The following is a 21,436-nucleotide window of genomic DNA, read 5'->3' on the forward strand; positions in this document are numbered from 1 at the left end:
TCGCTCAAAATAAATTTCTCTTCAAAATGCAACACTTACACCTGCAATTTCTTTTACGTGCGCTCAGAATAGTGGCACAAAAATAACACCTGTGAGATTATTCTGTTATCATATGTTACTTTATATCTGTAATCAAAGTAGTTGAATTATGATATTGCTGTAGATCATATTATACCCCTTAATATAGAGTGTGTGATCAGTATGTAGTTTTAGTTTGCATTATACTTCTGACCTAAAAGAGTGTGAAAATCATTAGATCTATTGGATTGACCTGTATTACTCGACACTGTTGAATGTGTTACACTGTTTCTTGACATTTCATACTGCTGAATCATGAAGAGAATGTTGTGTGCAGAAGACCTTGTGCCGATAATAGAAGAGAAAAGACCACATTCCATACCCCCACCTTTACAGAGAGCAGAAAGACAGGGAGCCGAGGTCATAACTTAGGCGCCGTGTGAGAGAAAACATGTGAATGTTTAGGCTTTTTATGACTAGGTGGGGGCTACTAGAGGCTATAAGAAGCTGAGTAACCCGTCACCATTTTGAGACTTGCTGTGACCCTCTGCAGGCAGGTCTCCCCATCATGATGGTTCTTATGCTCTTAAGTGTTGAATTATATGGAAATAAAGTATTGTTGATTGAGCATTTATACACCGAGTATTGTCCTTCCTTCAGCCCAAAGATTAAAAGAACTGGGAGATTTTAACAACTTGGTGCCGTGACCCGGATCTTTGGCGTGCTGAGGAGGGGCAGATTTGGCCTGTGGTGAGATCGTGGGGCGAGGCGAACAGAGGGCCGGCCTAAACAGAAAGGTAAGCACAGCCTGTTGTATTATAAATACCAAATGTGCATATTGGGCTTTCCAAATTAATCTGTTCGCTGAGTTACACGTATTCTCACATTAAATTTATCGGTGTCTGGTTTTTGGCACGAGATACTAACAACATAAGTTGAGGCCGAATTCCAGTGTGTTAGATAAACTGCTTCTACCAAGAAACTAATAATATACTACGTTGAGCTAGTTGCAGCCCACTTTACCTTCCACATTTAACTTTGTCTAAGACTGGCTTCTGTAGCAATAATACATTAGAATCTTTGGAGATGCAGCCATATGTCCAGTACATTGAATAGAGGTTTTGAAGTGGGTTATGGTGTCGGTTGAGTCCTCGTTGATGCGGCCATGAAATTAGTATGAAATTAAGGTTAAGCAGATACTGGCTTACGGTGCGGTTGAGCGCCCGGCAACGCCAGAAATGCTAAACACGTCCGTAGGTTTTGGTTTATGATACGGCCGTGTTCCGGTGATGCGGCCGTAAGTGCAGTAGTGAGGGGTTGCTGGTTTCAGCACATTGAAAAGAGGTTAGACGGTGGTTTATGGTGTCGGTTTTGAGCCTCGAGGGCTGCGGTCATAAAATTATAAGTACAATATTTACTTCACCCCGATTAAAGGTAAAGTAGACGCTGGTTTATGGTGTCGGTTTTGAGCCTCGGGGACGAGCATCACTTCTGTTTATGATGCGATTTTGCCCCGTGGTGGCGGCCATAAGCGCAGTGAAAGGGGTACCTGGTATATGGTGCGGTTGTGCTTCGGAAGAGTTCTAACAGTTGAGTTCAGAGGTTTCTGTGTAAATTTCCGCTGATGAAAAGCGCTCTCTGTGGGTCTCACTGCTGGTGAGGCGCGCTCTGGGCGTTGTGTGTGTGAAGCACGCTCTGGGTGCTGCTCTGTGTGTGAGGCGCGCTCTGGGTGTGTTTCCGTGTGTGAAGCGTGAACATAGTGACAGTGACGGTTGATGTGTGAATAGGAGGTCATTAGTGCGAAGAGAATGCTTTAAGATCAAAGGTTGACGCCTAGTGTACCTGTGGAAATTAATTTTGTTCATGGTGTGGCGACCCCCCTGTCTGTGGACGCACAGGCCGGTCCAGCGGCGTCTGGGTGCCGAGGTGGCGACTTGGGAACTTAGGACTCCCGCATAGCTACAGAATAACACTGGAACGGCCGTGTAATCACGGGTTCACATTTATTCTGGAATAGAACAAGAGAATGCTTTGACATCTAAGGTTGAGTTCTATATTAGTCGAAAAATAAGAGGTTAGAGTCCTCGTTTCAGTGACCTTTCAGTGGTTAAAATTGTTGTGTGCCTGTCCCCTGATAACGTGAAATTACGAATAAAGAGGGAATTTGGAGCCACATAGAGATAGACGGGCATAATTGGGTGTATTACTCTGTGGTGTAATAAAAAATAATAAAAAAAAGGAGAAAGAGAGAGTAAGAGGTGCGTAGTGGAGAATTATTGAGAAGCAGAGAGAGGAATGTGTTGGGAGACTGGCGTGCAGTTTGCGCTGTCAAGGTGGGCGTGTTGCCTGCTTATCTGTTTAACAATGATGAAAATGATATTAAATAAATCTCTTAGTGTGTTAATACAGGAAGCTACGGACCTGGACCAACTGCCCCCCACAAGCACAGCGTCAAGCAAAATTATAGTAATGGGAACCACACCCAGCAAGACTCAGCAGCTGTGAAACAGACAGCAGCGAGGAGAGAATTAGAGGAGAAATTAAGAGAAGTTTTAACACAAAATTGGGGCCAACAGACTTGTGGAGGTTGGGAAGGCGTCCGGAGCATCACAACAAAAGGTGAAACAAAAACACACACAAGCAGAGAAGTGTGAGAGAAAGGCTCCTTTAAGGTAACGCCTAGTTTGAGAAAAAGTTAAAATTAACCTGCCTACAAATGCACACATGCAATGCAAAAAAACAGCTTACACTCATGAACATGTGAAGATTTTCCAGCAAGGTTAAAGCAGCAAAAATTAACATACTTTTGTTGTTAAATGATGAAGTTTATGCATTACTGACAAATAAACCCTCTGGGTTGCAGGACAACAATTTACCTTCAAAGAAAAAAGAAAATAAAGAGACTGGTATGACCAACTAGTGATGAAATAACAAATTTAGTGGTTAACAGTCAAATTGTGAGATGTGTTCTGATGATTGAACAACACAAGTGATTACTGACGGAAGAAAATTTCTCTTTTGTGAGTTTAAACATGATCTTAAGAATTTGAACATGTGCATGTTGTCCTGTCAACTTGGTGGGTTATGAGTTGATTATAGCGTAAGAGAAAAAAAAAAAAGAAAAAAGGGGAGAGAAGGCTGACACAGGGCCTGGCCCGGTGTTTCTCCCCTCGTTGTAAATATAGCCAACACAACATCATTTTCCTGTTCGTACGCTTCTGTTTGTTTTTGGTTTGTATTGTTTTTGTTTTGTTTTGTTTTGTTTTTTTTGTTTTGTTTTTTTTTTCTCTTTATGTTTAATTACAGGCTGCTTTGCCGACCCTGAAAGCCGAGGCTGACCTGGACTCCTGCTCTCCCCTCTACGTGACCCTGACCAAATGCTGCAACAGCTGGACCCACAACAACAACCTGAAAATGTCAGTGCTGCAGGAATGCAATCTCATGCAGCAGAGACGGAGAGCGTTAAAACCAAGGCTCGTTTCACTACACGGGGGAAAATTCTCAGACAGCTTCAGCTGACAGAGCTGTGACGAGACGCCCGCCAAGCCCGAATGAAAAGTAAGGCCGAACAAAAGAATGCTGACCTTGATAACTCTGCATTCACACTGTGCAGGACAGTGATGGACCAACACGGCAGCAAAATGGGCGTGACAGAGACAGGAGGAGCAACTGAGGTCAAAAGGCACCTCAGAATGGACAAAAACACAGAAGAAGATGCAGGTTTCACCTGCGGTGAGCATGGACTGGAGAAAGGACTGCCCCAATTGGGGTCAGAACCAGGATGGACAGAACTTCGAGCAGCAGCAGCAGCAATGGTCGCAAACAGACTGAAAAGGAGGAGGGCAGGACCCCAGGGCACGCTTCAGGCTGTGGTTTACCCAAGACACCAGAACAGGAAAGTGATGAGCACAAACACACACACACACACACACACACACACACACACATCAAAATGCTGATTCAATTCACTGAGAAGTGATCCACACACATACACATGCACACGCTTGTGCAACGAAGAGTGATGCGCACACACACACACACACGCTGATGCAATGAAGAATGCTTTGCTAACAAATGCTTATGCTGATATGCAAAATGCTGCACACAAATATCCCAATACATAATTTTTATGAGGAGCCATTGATTACCATTGATTACTTAAAATGTGTTTTATGTCACCCAAAGGACATTTATGTAGATTCTAGGGGTAAGGTCTGAAACAGTTTGGTTATGAAAACAATGTCTGTGCGTGATGTCTGTTTATGGCTCAAGGCCTTGACTGAATTCTTTGCTGTGCTTCACACAGCCTGGTGAGGAACAGTGGCACAGAGTGAAAATGATGAATTAATAGTGTAAGTTTTAGGTCGGAGTACGGCATTTTCTGTAATTGAGATTCAATTCAAGGAGGAACAAAAGGTGTTACGGCACCTGAGGTTCTCATTCCCACACAATATTGTCCCGGCAGGAAGCAAAACGTTCCTGTGAATTTCTGGTTGATTTTTGGTTTTGCTTAGCGCTAGCTTGATTTTATCAGTGAGCTTTGGCTTGTGTTCTCTCTCTAAGCGAGAGAGGGATGATTTTATGTTTGGACATGTCTGCAACGGGCCCTAGTTTGTGTTATTTTATTAGTATTTTGTTGGTTACATCTGTTTTCTTTTTTGTTACAGTGCACTGAGATAAGAAAATCTGAGAGGTGTGATCCACGGTGGTGATATTTTGTGAGTTCATGATTTAACAATCAGCTCTGTAAACCAGGCCTGAAAGACTGAGATTTAAAGCGCTATAAAATATTATTACTGTAAACAGTTGCAAAGTGTGCTTCTCCATGATTGTAATTGGCTTGAGAGAAATTCACTTATAGGGGACGTTGATCACGTGAGAAGTCCTGAGTCTAAAAGGATTGTAGCGAGTCAATCCAGTCCAAAAACAAGGAATTGTTTTCCTTTAAAATGATGACGTCATCTTGCTGGTGATGGATACTCGAATAGGTCGCGCGTGAGACTCCATTATCAGCAACATCTGGTATGAATGGGTGTGAATGAATGCATGTGACTGGACTGTGATGGACGGACTAAAAGTTTTGACTGACTTGATACTGAGACAATGACTGCACCAACTTTAGGATTAGTAAATGCCAACAAACAATTCACCTAGCCGGCAAGAGAAGAGTGGATGCTTCGCTTTGTTTTGTTTTGTTTTTGCAGGAGCAGGAGGATAAGAGAGACTGAAGAGGAGATGGTAGCTTCACATGAGAGTGTGGAACTGCAGATTTAACCCTTTGGTTGCTAATTTTGAGTTCTGAGATATGGTGTCACTAACCTTCTCTTTTATTTTTCTAGCTCCGATGAATTGACACATGGGAGTGTGTCAAAAAGGGGGGAATTGAGTCTGAAATGCAAACAATGGTTTTATGAACATTTTATGACCTTATTTGTGTGTTTAATAATTTAGGTATGGTAAAACTTAAGCTTATAAGGTGTTAGACTTATGGTTCATTAATTTTTGATTTCTTTTACACACACATAGATTATGATTAGAATAAGTCCCTGGGTCAGAGAGTCCTGAACATAATATATAATAGATTATCAAGGCTAGGGAGAGAGGTGTTTTGGTTTTCTGTCTCTTGCAGAGAAAGGAACAGACACCAGACGGGGACACGGAGATATGAGGACCCTTCACAGCAGAGACAGATGTAGGGACTGCCGAGACAGCAACTGGGGTCAAGTGTCATGGCGTTTGGGCTCCTCGAGAGGATGGATCCCATAAACACAGCAATAACCATGAAGGGGTTGGCCAAAATCTGACACCAGACCAACGAGGTTCGAGAGGCTCTTGGCAAAAAGGGGGACACGGCGGTGACCCCAAAATACACAGATCTTTGTTTGAAATCGGGGCAGAATAATCCCCTGATCTGTGCAACGACTAAAGGGTGGTCTAACCCCGGAGGTCGAAGAAAGAAGCTGAGAATCACCCAACTGGAAGATACTGGTAGCTGCAGCAATAAAAATAAAGGTTAAAAGCTCCTTAGACAGAGGTTCTAGTCTGAGTACATTTGAAAGGTATAAGGTGGCACCAAAAATGGGAGTGGGAAACTGTAGCACCAAAATAAAGCTGTGGGAGAATTGGGGAGTGATGGGAGTGTCATCTGTAACTGCTGTTATGGTTGTAAATCTAATTTTTCTTGCATCTGAACTGCGTAAACACAGAGGTCATCCCACATATGGTCCACCCGTTAAAGGGGGACAGAGGGCCTTAGGACCAAGAAGAACTAGACCTTGTAACGCTGGAGTGTATGTTATAAGTGATCTCTTTTTTAAGAGATCAAAAGGGGGAATTGTGAGATTATTCTGTTATCATATGTTACCTTATAATCTGTAATCAAAGTAGTTGAATTATGATATTGCTGTAGATCATATTATACCCCTTAATATAGAGTGTGTGATCAGTATGTATTTTTAGTTTGCATTATACTTCTGACTTAAAAGAGTGTGAAAATCATTAGATCTATTGGATTGACCTGTATTACTCGACACTGTTGAATGTGTTACACTGTTTCTTGACATTTCATACTGCTGAATCATGAAGAGAATGTTGTGTGCAGGAGACCTTGTGCCTATAATAGAAGAGACAGACCACATTCCATACCCCCACCTTTACAGAGAGCAGAAAGACAGGGAGCCGAGGTCATAACTTAGGCGCCGTGTGAGAGAAAACATGTGAATGTTTAGGCTTTTTATGACTAGGTGGGGGCTACTAGAGGCTATAAGAAGCTGAGTAACCCGTCACCATTTTGAGACTTGGTGTGACCCTCTGCAGGCAGGTCTCCCCATCATGATGGTTCTTATGCTCTTAAGTGTTGAATTATATGGAAATAAAGTATTGTTGATTGAGCATTTATACACCGAGTATTGTCCTTCCTTCAGCCCAAAGATTAAAAGAACTGGGAGATTTTAACACACCATAAAGTCACGGGGCTCCGACAGCATGATGCGAAAAAAACAGTTATGTCGTTGGACTGAGCCACTTAAGCTTCATTAACCACAACTGAAAACCACTGCGTCGAGACAAAAGCTTCGCAAAACTGACTGTGGCTGACAAAATCCGGCACAAATGATTTTAACTAAATCGCTTACCACTGAGCGCAAAACTTTTCATGAACTTTTAAAAGCGGATGAAAGACGTTAAAACTCATCGGAATTTATCGTTGATATATTTTTTAATACGGTAAAACATGTGGTTAGTTAAAGCTGTTCAGTAACACAGTCGTGAAGGCTTGGAAAGTGACCTTGTGCTAGCAGTCCACTAACTGCCATTTGTGTAAAAATATGATACTATCATTACAGTGATCATTTTTAATCTAATTTTGACATATCATACTGTTTAAAACCTTTACTCAAAACCGATATACGTTATTGTTTAAACGGTGTCCTATATCCGAACAAATTAAGAAGTCTTACCTATGACAAAATGGAGATCGTCCGCTCACGAAGCGTGTGTGTCCTGCACGTAGCACAAAGGATTATGGGCGGAAGTGTACAATGATTAAAATGAAAATGCTTTCATCAGTTGAATCTATTAGATTTCCTAATTTTTCTAGGTACTCATACATTTTTTAAAAATCTACTCAACAAACCATTGCTTAATTTACCCCAAACGAAAGTGTGTAAATTTAAATAACTGAACATCTCAAACACGTTGAATTTTGCTTAGATTTAATTAAAACGACACATACATGTTTTTACTAAGTAATAGTTACTATTACTTTCCTAATAGATACTAATTAACCCGAATCACAGTTTTTACAGTGCAGACTCATGTCTGCTATTCTTCTTCATACTTGTGCATGAGGAGATAGCTGTCAACATACACAATTCCCCTGCTTTAATGACAGTTTTTCAATATTACAGACTGTTACTTAGATTAAAGAAGGGAACGTATGTATTACAACACCTAGCAAGATACTCACAGTTGTCTAAGGAGCTTGGAAAGAAAACCGTCTGGACTTCTTTAAGTTGCTTGAAGACGTTTCATCCGAGAAGCTTCTTCAGTTCTAAGGGTCAAATGGTGGAGAGTCCCAGATTTAAACCCAGTGGGAGTTTCCCCCCAAAGACGGATAGAGCATGATGTCACGGGGGTTGGCGTGGAAAGGATTTTGGCCTGATCCACCATTTTTGGGGTCAAAACAAAGCGCAAGCGAAAAAGGAGCGAAGGCACACACAACAGCTATGGTTCGTACTTGCTGTGTGGTCGGCTGCAATGTTCGATCGCACGACCGGCAAGAGAATAAGCTTGAAAATGGTTTATCTTTTCATTCTTTCCCAACCTGGAAGCAACATGAGGCAGCTCGTGTATCGGATGTTACCAAACAAAGGCGTCTAGCCTGGATAGCAGCTGTGAGACGAGCTGATATCCAGCTCTCTTCCATCTCCAAATATCTGTTGGTGCTCCAGACAGTTTCATTCCGGTAAGTTCTAAATATGTTCATATCACTCTTTATAGCCTATTAGTTTTATTTTCGATGCACTCTGAGGTCATAGCAAATTAGAACAAACATCCTACTGAGTGATTTTGCAGAACTATCTTCTATTTATAGAGTTGCTAATTATTTGGCATTATTGCAGCAAACCAGCCTATGAAATGGATGAAACACATCGTGACTGGGTTCCAGTGCTACACAAGGGACCTGCTTCAAACATACCACCATGCCAATCAGATTACTTCTTCCATGTGAGGCTGAAGATGTGACCCTTCTGGATAAGATGGTGAAGGTTTGCTGTGTTTGGTGAACAGTGTGGTAGTAAAACCAGGGAAAAATGAAACTTGCTCCTGTTAAATATTCTTAAGTCTTGTGCTGTTTAAATAGGGGTAATTTTTCAGAAGATAAAGTAAATTAAGTAGTGTTAGTAGTGGGTGATATGATGTAAACACTGTCATGATTTTGTGTAAACATTTCGTCATTTGTAAACTATAAATGACATGGATTCTACATTGTAACTGATGTGATGTTCTATAAAGTGGTTTTAATTTAAAAAAAAGAGGCAAAAATTAGTAGTTTGTTTCATTATTCAACTTTTGAACAGTGGTACTCAGTCAGTACATATTCAGTAAATGCAAATTATTTACATGGCAGTGCACTTCAGGCATAAATCTAGACCCCTAGATAAAAAATTATGTGTCATTCCCACGACCCACAGCTTTACTGTGTTCCAGCAAAGTATCCAATAGCAGTGACAACTCCTCCACAGTAGCAGGTGGGATTTTTCTTTTTTGAGGACGGCTCCTTTTACCTTTCACTACGGATGGTCTGTTTATGTTTTGATCAAGAGCCTTTTTTTGGGCAGCTGAAGAGGAGAAGTCTATCTTATGGCCAACCTCTGGCTGTATCTTGGTCATATTACCCAGCAAAACCCAGTACGCAGGTTCATCTGTAACAGTCCTTGTGCCACAGATCCACAAAGTTGCTTCTACATTACACAGAAGAGCAGCGACATGGGTGCAGGTCTCCACGACTCCGGCCATACAGGTGCAGTGGGCAGCTTCAACCTTCCCTGTGATGCTCACAATGACCTATGGCTGCAATGCTGGTTCATTCAGTCTTTGAGAGTGCAGCACCTGAAACACACACAAAGTTCATTTAATGACAAGAACTAATGAGCCAAGGCCGACACCAGTGTGTTTTATCTACTTTATCATAAATGTAACAAAGTGTTTAGAAAGTTAGCACATACATGTAATTTTTCATTTTTTTTGCATCCATCTATAGAACGCTGCATTTTATATTCTAAATCAGCCTGTTCTCTGTCAGAAACCTGCCTGCAGAAAATGAACCTAAAGTATGTAATGCAAGGATGTAATCACTTTAGAGATGGAGAAAGCATAAAGTGACAATTATGAATCACTTAATATGATAAGGAGATTCTGCAGGTCATTAATCAATGTATAAAACTAAAGATGTATTTTTAGTGACACAGGATACAAATATGGAAGCAAGATGTATAATTAGAGTTATTTATAATAAATATGAATAAATTATTGCAATTTCTTTAACCATAAAGAATAACAAAATTCTTCAGGACAATATGACATCAATGCATTGAACTCACTATGTTATCCCTCTAACAGAGCCTCCACATGTTCTCACTGTAATTTCCCCCGCATGAATGAATTTATGCTGCACTAATCTGAATGTTCGGAGGGAAATCAAACGCATTTAAATCGCAATACTCAAGCTGACTTACCTTTGTTTGAATGACGACTTGTACGCGTTGACTCCAAAGAGAAGGTATGAAAATATGTCAGGCTACGTCAATAGCGGTTGGTCTTCAGGGTTTCTACTCCACGGCCGTATTTCATACGGGTCCACATTTCCAATGCACGCTATTTCTGCAAGTACCGCTGCTTCGCCTCTGGACGCAATCGGTCTCTATACAGCCCATTCTCTTTTGAGCTGCTTTTAAACATCTTTCTTGTCGTCGTTGTTCCAACACAGTGTGTTTGTTTTGATTCGTAGACCCCGAAAATGGCGCCGCGGTCCCACAATGCATTGCAGCATGATGTCAACTCCAAAGCCCTATAAAGGACCCCCTGATGATCCTCTACCTAATCACATGACCCAAGGTGTGAAAACGGGTGTGGGTCACAATCAGCCAGTGTTTCGGGTGAGCTCATTGTGAAACCTAACCCCACCCTATCATGTGATTTTTTTGAGGTCAGATGGCCCAGGATGTGAGTGGGCGTTGTGGAATAAGGGAAATATCTTACTGCTAATTATGCTTCTTATCATTATCATTGCATTAATTAACTTTGCATTAAAGTCATGATCATTGCATTAAACCATATGATAATCATTTTATTGAAACAGTTATTGAAGCTGCCAACATTACATTAAAGTCTATATTGCAGGTGTTATCATAATCACATAATACTCTTTTATTGCAGGTGGAAAGGTAATCATTTTATATACACATTGCAATTTGGTGCTTATTAAAGAGTTGTGGCTCAGTCAATTAATTAGAAGGTTGAAAGCTCCGTTGGGTGTGAATGTCCCGGCGAAACATGGAGTAAGTGGCTTGGAGCTATGGAAGGTTCAATGCATGCACGCTTACAAAACACATATAATACATTTAATCAAGAAACAGGCTGGAGTGAAGGCCTGAATGTATTCAGCTTCTTGTCGTATTTGAGTTTGCCCAGTTACAGGTGACAGAAGAGGTGGCCAGATGACTGCCATCCCCAAGGACCATCTGGAGGATGCAGCGAGTGGCCTTATATGGAAAATGTGATAGAGACAGGAACTTCTATGTCTATTTTAGCTCATGAAAATGAATATTTACTGTATCTGATATATCACAATCTTTGTAAACGCATGAGGGGGCATCAACCCTGATGAATCAAAAGCAATCTGAAGTGTCTTTTTGGGTGGAGTTCTACAACTGATGTTTGGCAGTTCGTACCTCCCCGCATGTGTATTCAATAAACTCTTCCGTTTGATTGCATCCTTCTGGGCCTTTGGTATTTTGTTTTGGATCTCAGTATTTCGAATCGGGACAGCGTTAAGGCGTCTGGGAAGGATCTCAAAACTGGATTATAGATGTCAGACAGTTGGTGTCGTAAAACCACCGTCTCTGTTCATAGATGGTCGTTCACAGTGGACGTAAATGGCTTCTTTCAGTCCTCTTTCAAACCATCGGTCCTCTCTGTCCAAAATGTGAACGTTGGCATCCTGAAAAAGCGACCTTTGACCTTTAGATGCAGATGTACAGCCGAGTCTTGTCCCGTGGAGGTGGCTCTTCTATGTTGTGCCATGCGCTTGTGAAGTGGCTGTTTAGTCTCTCCACTGTAGAGGTCTGGGCATTCCTCGCTGCACTGTACAGCATACACCACATTGTTAAGTTTGTGTTTTGGAGTTTTGACTTTCAGGTGAACCAGTTTGTGTCTGAGTGTGTTGCTGGGTCTGAAGTACACTGGGATGTCGTGCTTGGAGAAAACTCTCCTGAGTTTCTCTGATACACCGGCTACCAAGGGCGTAGATTTGGCATGGACGAAAGGGACATGTCCCCACCAATATCCAGCGATTATTGAATTGTCCCCACCAATAATTTGATCTCTTCGAGTAAAGAAAAACAAAACTGATAGAAAGAAAAAAAAACGATCTGTCAACGACTCATTCACCTAGCGGTGCAGAAAGAGTTAAATTACGTTCTCTACTGGAGTCCTACCTCATGTGACAAATATGGCCAATGTGATTGGCTGTGCCTTTCAGGCAGCTCTGTTTAGGGCTGTATCCCAATTCAGGGTCTGCAGCCTTAAAGTACGCAGCCTTAACGGTCCTCAAGGGCCGCGTACTCAAAGACCGCTAAGGCCGGAAGTGTGAGGCTTGTAGGCTTGTGAAATGGGACAGTCTAGCCTCCGTCGCGCTGCCCAGGTTGCCTAGCAACCATGATACTAACAGCTGGAAACGTTTCATACAGCATTGTTTGACAGAAATGAAGGAGAACATATTTTGTTCATTTGTTTCTACATGAGCTTTGTGTGATGTGATAAGTATCTGAGGCTGAGACCACAGGACTGTAAAACATGATTGTTGGGCTTCATTTCTGTACTGAACAGTCATTTAAGATTAGCTAGTAAATAACAATTAGCTCATGTTGTTCATGAGACTAAAGTCATCTCACTTTGGTAATGTAACTATAATATGGCCAATATGATAGTTATTATATTAATCATTATTAGTTATCACAGCAGTGAGTTTGAACTCTGTGTCAAATACTGAGCTTCAGTAAAGATTCAAGTTATTTATATTTCCTATCACCTTAAATCTTCACTCAAAGACAAGTATCTGTGACAGTGTATATATAGATGTATTATATATAAGAGACAAACATTGTTCTTTCAATGTTTGTGCACTGTAAAATGTAATTCTAGATGTTTGTTATTTCAACATATTATTCTATATCAGTTTGACGATAGATGACTGAAGTTGTTGTTATAACATAGAATTACAAGTTAAAAACGTCCCAATTACACCAAAAAAAGCTAACTTGAAAACTCATGTCCAGCTAAATCAGCAACTTATGTGAACTTGACAATGTGGGTAAGTTGAACACAGCAGGATTCAAAACTGCCTCACGTGACTGCTACCGAGGTGCATCATGGGGAATTGGCGGTTAACGACATGCTCACTTTACTTGGACGTTTTCTAATCGTCTTCTTTGGAATATGCTTTCAAGGTGAGTAACATTGGTTATAACTATAAGGAAAGAGAGCTACAAAAGTTGGAACATGTTTTGAATTTATGGCATGATGTGTGTTTTTCTCTTTTACCGAAATGTTTGCTTTAGCTAATGTAACTTTAGCCGACAAGGTCCAGGTTGTGTGTCATGACCAAACTTGACCTAATAAACTGACATATGGCCTTTTTTATGGGTTTAATGTGGCACTGACCAAATCACAAGTATTGTGCCGCTAGCTTTAAGGTTGTGCACTCAACCACTGTTGCGATATTAGCAAGCTAACTCAGCTAATTAATAAAGCTTATTTCATATTGTCTCTGTACTTGTAAATTTCTTTCAAGTTCACAGGCTGTTGTATTTTGGTGGAAGTTCATTTTGGCAATATTTCCAATAACTGGCTGGGTTCAAAAAGAACTTTTGGCAGGACTCGATGCTTGTTGTCATCTGTTTACCCCTATGTAATCACTTAAGTTGTTATTAACTGCTGCATGCTAAGCTGCAAGAGTGCACTGAGGACTGAGACAAAATATGGTCTTCAAACCAGCATTATATTAGTTTTTATCAGATAGTCCTCCAGTGTGCTTATTTTTTGCTTTAATTCTATTGTGCAGTTATTTGTTACCCTGAAATGCTTTATGCTTAACAACAGCTCACTATTTTGACTTATTTTTGAACTCTTGTGATCAGTATGACTAGTTTGTGTGAGTTTCCATACTAAAAGAGCTGTAGTGATAAAATAATTGGCATCAGAGACACTGATTTTTGGCATGGTATACTGCAGAAGTTTTTTTTTTTTTTGTGCATAATTTACCTTTTAATTAAACTGCATTCTCTGTATTGTAACAAAACTAACATTGTTTATATGTCAGAAAATTAGCAAACATGAATAAATGGCGAAAACAATATAATTATAACATATATTTTTATTTTACTTATTTTAGGTCTGTGAAGCCAAACTTGATGCTGGGGATTTATTTTTGTCAGTGGAGTCAAATGGTAAGTTACAATTTGTGCATTTTGTCATACTGGAAACACCACAGATTATATTGTAATTTAATAGCTCTGTAGAACAAATGATATAAAGATTGTAGTGTCAGGGTACTTCTTAAGAAGTAATATGGCACTATTGATGATCACATGCAGGTGCATAAACTAAATATTCAGACGTGTTACCAACAAGTGATTCATTAACAAAAGCAATGGAGCAGACTGTTTAGGTTCTTGTGGTTGTAATAACATCCATAACTGCAAGTTTGTCATTAATTTATTTTCACAGGTCTAGATGATCACATCTGTCTTTGTCATTTAAATGAGGTGGACTTGCAAACTTTGCGCTCTTTTGGGTAAATTGCTGTCCACTACATATACACAGAATGTGCACAGTATTTCAGATCTCAAAAGGGAGTATGTAATGGACTTGCTGGCTTTAATGTAAAAAGCCTGTTGTGTAACTTTAATGAGGCAGTTGGACTAAAACAGTATTGCTCATCAAGGTAAACATCTGAGGAATAAGGAAACTGTTACTTGTCCTTATACTCAGTGTTCTTTTAATCGCACGTTTACTAAAGTTTTACATCACATAAGTCATTTTCACAATCATTCTACTTTAAAAGATTTCAAGACAGAGCTTATTGTTCTCTGAACTTCCTTGTTTGCTGAACGGCAGGTAAAGTGCATCTTTTGTTTGTTTGCTTTTTGTGTGTTTGTGTTTTTCTAATGGGCCTCAGATGACTGTTTGCTTAAATTTGGGTCTCAAAGAATCTTTTTTTTTATTCTGCCTGTACTCTCCACCCCTCTTCCTCTGTTGCTCAGGTTGAAGCAGAATTTGCCCGTCTTTTACATCTGTTGACCTGAAAGGGTTCCTTTTGCTGTGCTTGACCATTATGGAGAGGTTCGTGGAGCTGTACAAAATCAAGAGCGGCATAGGAGGGCTAACTAGGCTCATAAGATGCTTCGGTGATGATGTAAGTGTTCAACTGCGAAATCTAATCCTTTGTTTAAGTTTTAGGTTATCCAGTTCAACTGATGAACTCATTGAAAGAAAGCTGATAAGTAAAGTCTGTCATCATATTTCACAACTGGACATTTAGTGTGGTAACTTTTACAGAATCTGTGTATATTGGTGGTAGGTTGGATATCATATTCTACTTGAATGTCCTGATAAGCCTGATTCAAAATCTCCAATGATAATCATATATTGATGGAATTATGTATCAAAAAGCTGTGAATTTGGAGCTGTCTACATGCTTCATAAACACTGTTTAAAAAGTGTTTTGGTTTTCTTTTTGACTTCTTTGACCAGAGCCCTCACACAAAGGAAGAGGACAGAGGACCTCATTTTCTAAAGGAAGATCCTCACACACTTTCAAGACTGTGAAGGTTAGCATTGTTTCTTTTAGTAAATTTAATAATGACAGCACCACAGTGGATTTTAATGAAACATGTGGCATCTATGAAACAATAGATGCCACATGATAACATGTGTACTTTTTCCTCACCAAATGTATTATTACAAGATCTTTGACACTGGATTTGGTCTGGGTTTCAGAGAAACTAACTGGCAAGCTAGCATTGATATTATTAGTGTCTTGTGTTTATTCATGTCTTCACCAGGGTCTTTGACATTTCGCTGCTGTACTGTTCACTTCAGCTTTACGTTTGATTTCTCACATTGTATATTGTAATGGCAGAGATATTAGGATATTTAAGGGGCTGCAGTGGCTGCTACAGCTGTGGGGGCAATACTTTGGTGAAATGTCCTGGACCCTGGAAAAGAGACTGTGTAGACTGGGTAAGCAATTAAAGGTTACTGGCCGAGAGTCATTGGGCAGCTGGGTAAAGGTGGATGTTGACATTCAGTGCCAATTATGCAACCTGTTCAGCCATGTCTATATGCTCTTTTTTCATGCTGTTAATATAGGGGGAAAAATAAACTTTAATCAATAAACTGATTAAAGAAGCATTGTCTATGGAGCCACAATCTGATCCTGTAGTGTAGCTTCAGTTTGCACATTTCATGTATTCTCAGCCAGATTTGGTTTAGAGCACAGCCAATATTTAGCATAACTAGATTTAAATTCACACACTGGTGATGGCAAGCTACATTGTAGCCACAGCCGCCCTGGGGCTCACTGACAGAGGCGAGGCTGCCGGACACTGGCACCACCGGGCCCTCTGGCCACCACCAGTAGGCAACAGGTGAAGTGTCTTGCCCAAGGACACAACGACTGAAACTGTCGGAGCTGGGGCTCGAACCGGCAACCTTCCAATTATAAGACGAACTGTCAACTCTTGAGTCACGATTCAGTCATCCACCCATGTGTGTGAATGACTGAATGTGTAAAGCACTTTGGAGTCCTTAGGGGACTAGTAAAGCGCTATACAAATACAGGCCATTTACCATTTAAATTGAAAATTTTGTTTGAATTCTGCAATTGAAGACATGCTCAGTTATTTATGAACATGGTCTTTGTTTAAAGCAAGAAATGGATTTGTAACATGGGGGTGCATATCTCATTCTGAAAAAACTTTAACAACTAATAAGTGTTACCCAAAGCCAATCACCATCATCCAAAGCATCAGTATGGCTCTTCTTTGGAAAGACATGAATTCTTAAGCACAAGGGATATTGTGTAATTGTAATTGTGTAATTTTTTTTGTTTGTTTTTTTTGTCTTTGAACCCTTTTATAGCCGACAGGTGTTGAAGACACGTTTTCTAAGAGGATGAAAGTTGGCATTGCGATGGTGAAAGAAGAAGACATCATCGATGTGTTGGTTGTCCTTGAGGCGGCAGTAATCCTGTCTAATCTGAGGGATGTCTCAAGTGCCATTTCCATGCTGATGGGCCTTCTTTTTGCCCTCAACATAGACTATCCAAAGGAACTTAAGGACATCTTTGAAGTCATTCAGAACATCCTAATGAACATTGGTGGAAGGCAGTGCATCTCACTAGTGCATGGTTTAAGAAACAGACTCTTGCAGAAAGCCATGCAGAACTGTAATTGTATGCTCACAGCATACAATTGCTTTAGTGTTAAGGACAGTTTTATTTTACTGTTTGCTTTTTTTATTCTTGCAAGTTCTCATTCTCACTTTTGTATGTCACTAAATGACTACACTTTACATTCCAGATTAGACAATTACTCATTTGTTCATGGTTTAAGAAACTTATGTGAACAACAATATAATGGTGGACTCTGCAGATGCTTATCTCATGCAAGTCAGTAGTTTTTCCTTTGTTTTGCAATTGAGCAGACTCAAACTGATGTTTCTGAAATATTCATATTATCAAATGTTTCAGAAGCATGCACTCATTTTCAGAGATATTGGTTCTGTGGAATTTGTTGCAATTGTAAACGAAGACAAATACAAGAGTTTGATGTCTTACTTGTTATAAACTGATCTTTACTGTCACTTATCAAAGGTTTTGTACTATTTTAATATTTCAAGTTTTATGCTAACAGGTGTGACTGAGCACAATGAAGTTTGAACATTTTGTAAATGTAAAGAATAACTTTTCTAAAATAGCAAGTGTGTGTTACATTACATTAATGCAGACTTTATGTTGTTACTTCACAAGAATCACTACTGCTCCTAGAGTATTGGTCAGAATTTAATCTTCACCCAAACTGGGCTCAAGACCAAGTTCAAATTTATTGTTTCACAGGAGCAGCCTTTGAGTTTTGATGGATTGTGAGCCTGATGAGCTACGTCACTGATTTTTCTGTTTCTCAGATGACTAAGATGGCACAATAAATGGTGAATGTTGGGTGCTCATGAGTAAATGTCTTGTCATGTTCTTAAAACAAACTTTCTGTATGAAATGATCAGATAGACTTTAATGGAATCTGTGGGGTTTTTTTTTTTTCTGTAAACAACAGAAAATTAATTTAAAGGAATGTAGATATTTAAACCTGAGATCTAAGATAAACCTAACAGGTAGTTTTGCTGAAATGGATGTTAGAAAGCTAAAAAACAAAACAAAACTTAAGATGTTTAATACACATTTTTCTTTACATCCAGTCAATCAACTCTGATAATTAAAATGAAACTGATTTACAAGTTCACTCAGCTACCTTAAGGAGCTCAGTTAATTAATAAACTTAAATCAGCTTAGCTAACAGATTATGTTAGTTAAGCTAAAATAGATTCCTAAGTTAAAAGAACTACTAAAGTATTTGAATTAACTAAAAAACCCAAGTCAACTGAACTAGGACAAGAGTTTAAACAATAGATTATTTTAATTTAGCTGAAAGGGTTTTCCCAAGTAAAGATGACAATTAAAGGAGTTGAACTGACTAACAAATCTCAGTCAACTAAACTAAGATGAAAGTTTAGACAACATGTGATTTTTCATTAAGATAACAATTGGTTGTGTTATAAGAACAAACTCTATTTCTTGACTTAACTTAAAATTTTAAGGCAGCCCTTTACCTCATATTTTTAAGTTGAAACAACAAGTTATATTTTACAGTGTGAAGGACTGCTGGGAAAAGCAGTCCTTCACAAACAGGGAACAGTCTGTCTATTCTCTCCATCTGTCAGCTGCTGCTGGCTCTTCCTCCTCCTCTTCCTCACACACTGCTGAGTTTGTCCTGGTGGATCATCAGGGGTGCAAAGCCTCACAGATGATGTGCAGCAGTGGGTCCCTCAGTCTGTCCTCACTCTGGACACTTGCAGTTGTCACACATGGAAATCAAATGTGTGATAAGCTGCAGGATTCAAACACAAGTGTAACTTATAAATACATGTTCATACTTTTATTCCACAATCAGAGAGAAAGAAACAGAGAGAGAGTGCAGGACAGACAGACAGGTGACAGTCTCAGGTGTACACACTGCTACAAAACAGCACAAGAGAAGGAGGATTTAGTGTTTGTGTTATTACGAGTGCTAAACAAGAAGAGTTCCCAGATGGTACAGTGGACACATGTGTGACTCCTGTGATTAAAGCATCTTTCTTTCAGCTTAACGAGTGAACCGTCAGCTCGTTCAAACACACGTTAAAGTCCGTTTGGCTCGACACCACCGAACAGAGGCAGCAATATAACATAGCTAACATTAACAGTGCAGTGAATCCTGCTTGTGCCGTCATATTCAGGACTGCAAACCGAGCAGCATTAACTGACTTTCAGCTTGTTGTGTTTGTGGATATATGACTGACTTTAATTATCCATAAAATCATCACATTCTCTGTAAGATTAAGGTCAACTATTGAGCGGCGTATATTTTAAAGTAAAGGCTTTAAAACCAAGTAAACACTGAAAGTACAAGCATCACTGATGTCACATAAGTTTGCCGACATGTGGCCAACAGTAATGTTTTAATGTTCTTCATTATTAAACATTTGCACATAAATAAGTGACATGATATTCAGTACTTACTTTTAAAAGTTTACTCTTTGGCCACTCCGCTTCCACCGTTTTTTTCGGCAAAATTATCCACACCCACCGCCGTGCTATGAAGTCTGGGATATGTTGGGCCATGAAGTCTACACTGCCACATCCTTAAAATTCAGGGAAAGGAAGGACGCATTTGAGGGCCGCATTTTGAGCAGCCTTCGAATTGGGACAGCCTTCGTCGCGTCGCTGTGACGTAAAATGCGGCGTTTAAGGCTGCAGACCCTGAATTGGGATACAGCCTAGTTTTAGCAGCGGTAAGCCTGCGCTGCGAGGACCTGCAAGGAGGAGAGGAGGATGGCAGCAAAAAGGAAGAACCTGGATATAAGAAAGTATTTTTCAAAGAAACCTGTAAGTCACTTAAAGCCAAGTTAACTCATAAAATGTGTCCGTCATAATAACGTTACAGGCTATGCTGTAGTGATGCGCGAATCATGAACGAATCGTTCAATACTCGAGAATCACTTTACTGACTCATGAATCATGATTCACAAGCCCAACTGACTCACTGACTCATCCCTGTTGCTGTTAGCAGCAATATATCTAGCTTATAATTAAAATTGTGGAGAAAAACACAACATCCAGTATCTTAACAAAAAAATTTCTGCTCTGAACTGGAAGAAAAAACCCTGAGTAGAAGCTCACATCAAGACAATAGCTCCTCGGTTCACAGTAGCATCGCTCTGCTAACATGCTAACACAGAGGTTCCCAAATTGTGGGGCAGAGCCATTGCAGGGGGGGCGCGGTATGAAAAGAAAAAAAAAAGAAAGAAAGCTTGGACACTGCTAGCATAATGGACAGGTTTTTGACGGGGCTCCCACATAAACGCAAAGCAGGAGATGAAGCATCGCCAAATATGTTTCCAAACCAACTTCCTTCCAAGCCAAAGACTAGAAAATATGGTGAAGCACATCTTCCCTTTGGCTTCACCTGCACAAGTGCCAAGGTAGGTCTCCCCTGCAAAATTAGTTTCCCTGCGTCGGGAGCAGCGCTGGGCTCTCCAAATCATGGACAAACAGGATCCCACATTCTTGATTTTTAGTTCACAAACACTTCTTGTAATAACTAACTACTCCTGACATTTTGGACATGTTAGCTCTTTATGCAGTAAAGTTACAGTGGGATATAAATAATATCAGGCTGATCCTGCCGTAATTTGTTCCCCCTGTTCAAATCACGGACAAACAGTATCCCACAGCTGTTTATGCGTTTTAAACCCATTTTGCACAGAGAGGCATTTTTTGAAAAATGTACTGATAGCAATGTTGAATATTATCACACAGGAAAAAAACAACTACACGTAAAATAATCACACTGTGACGCCTCTGCCTTTCTAAATGGAGGGACAGTAACTGTGTGTGTGTATGTAAGCGTGTAAAACCTGAAGATAGTCAGATTAACAGTAACAGCATTTTGTCTCTATCTGCCATTCTGCAATCCAGCTCATGTAAACAATAACGTGGCGCACAGCGTGACGTGAAAAGAGGCACATACCTTTGACGTGGCGTGACGAACTCTGTAATCGTCGTCCACACGTAAACGCAAAAAAGGAGTTTTAAAAAATCTCCGCTGTGAATCGCAACGCCGTTTACATGTTGACGAAAAGCCCAAACGCATAGAAACAGCTGCGTTTTCAAAAATACCCGTGTAGGTGTGGACGTAGTGTAAAAGAGTTAGTAGTATATTTTATTACTACCTGTAATTTATTGCCGTTTACTTGTATTTGCTTAGTCATTTACTAAATGTTTGATGTGTGAAATAAACCGCAAGCGAAAAAAATATGGGTG

The sequence above is a fragment of the Oreochromis aureus genome, linkage group 2 (genome assembly GCF_013358895.1).
Source record: "Oreochromis aureus strain Israel breed Guangdong linkage group 2, ZZ_aureus, whole genome shotgun sequence".
NCBI lineage: Eukaryota > Metazoa > Chordata > Actinopteri > Cichliformes > Cichlidae > Oreochromis > Oreochromis aureus.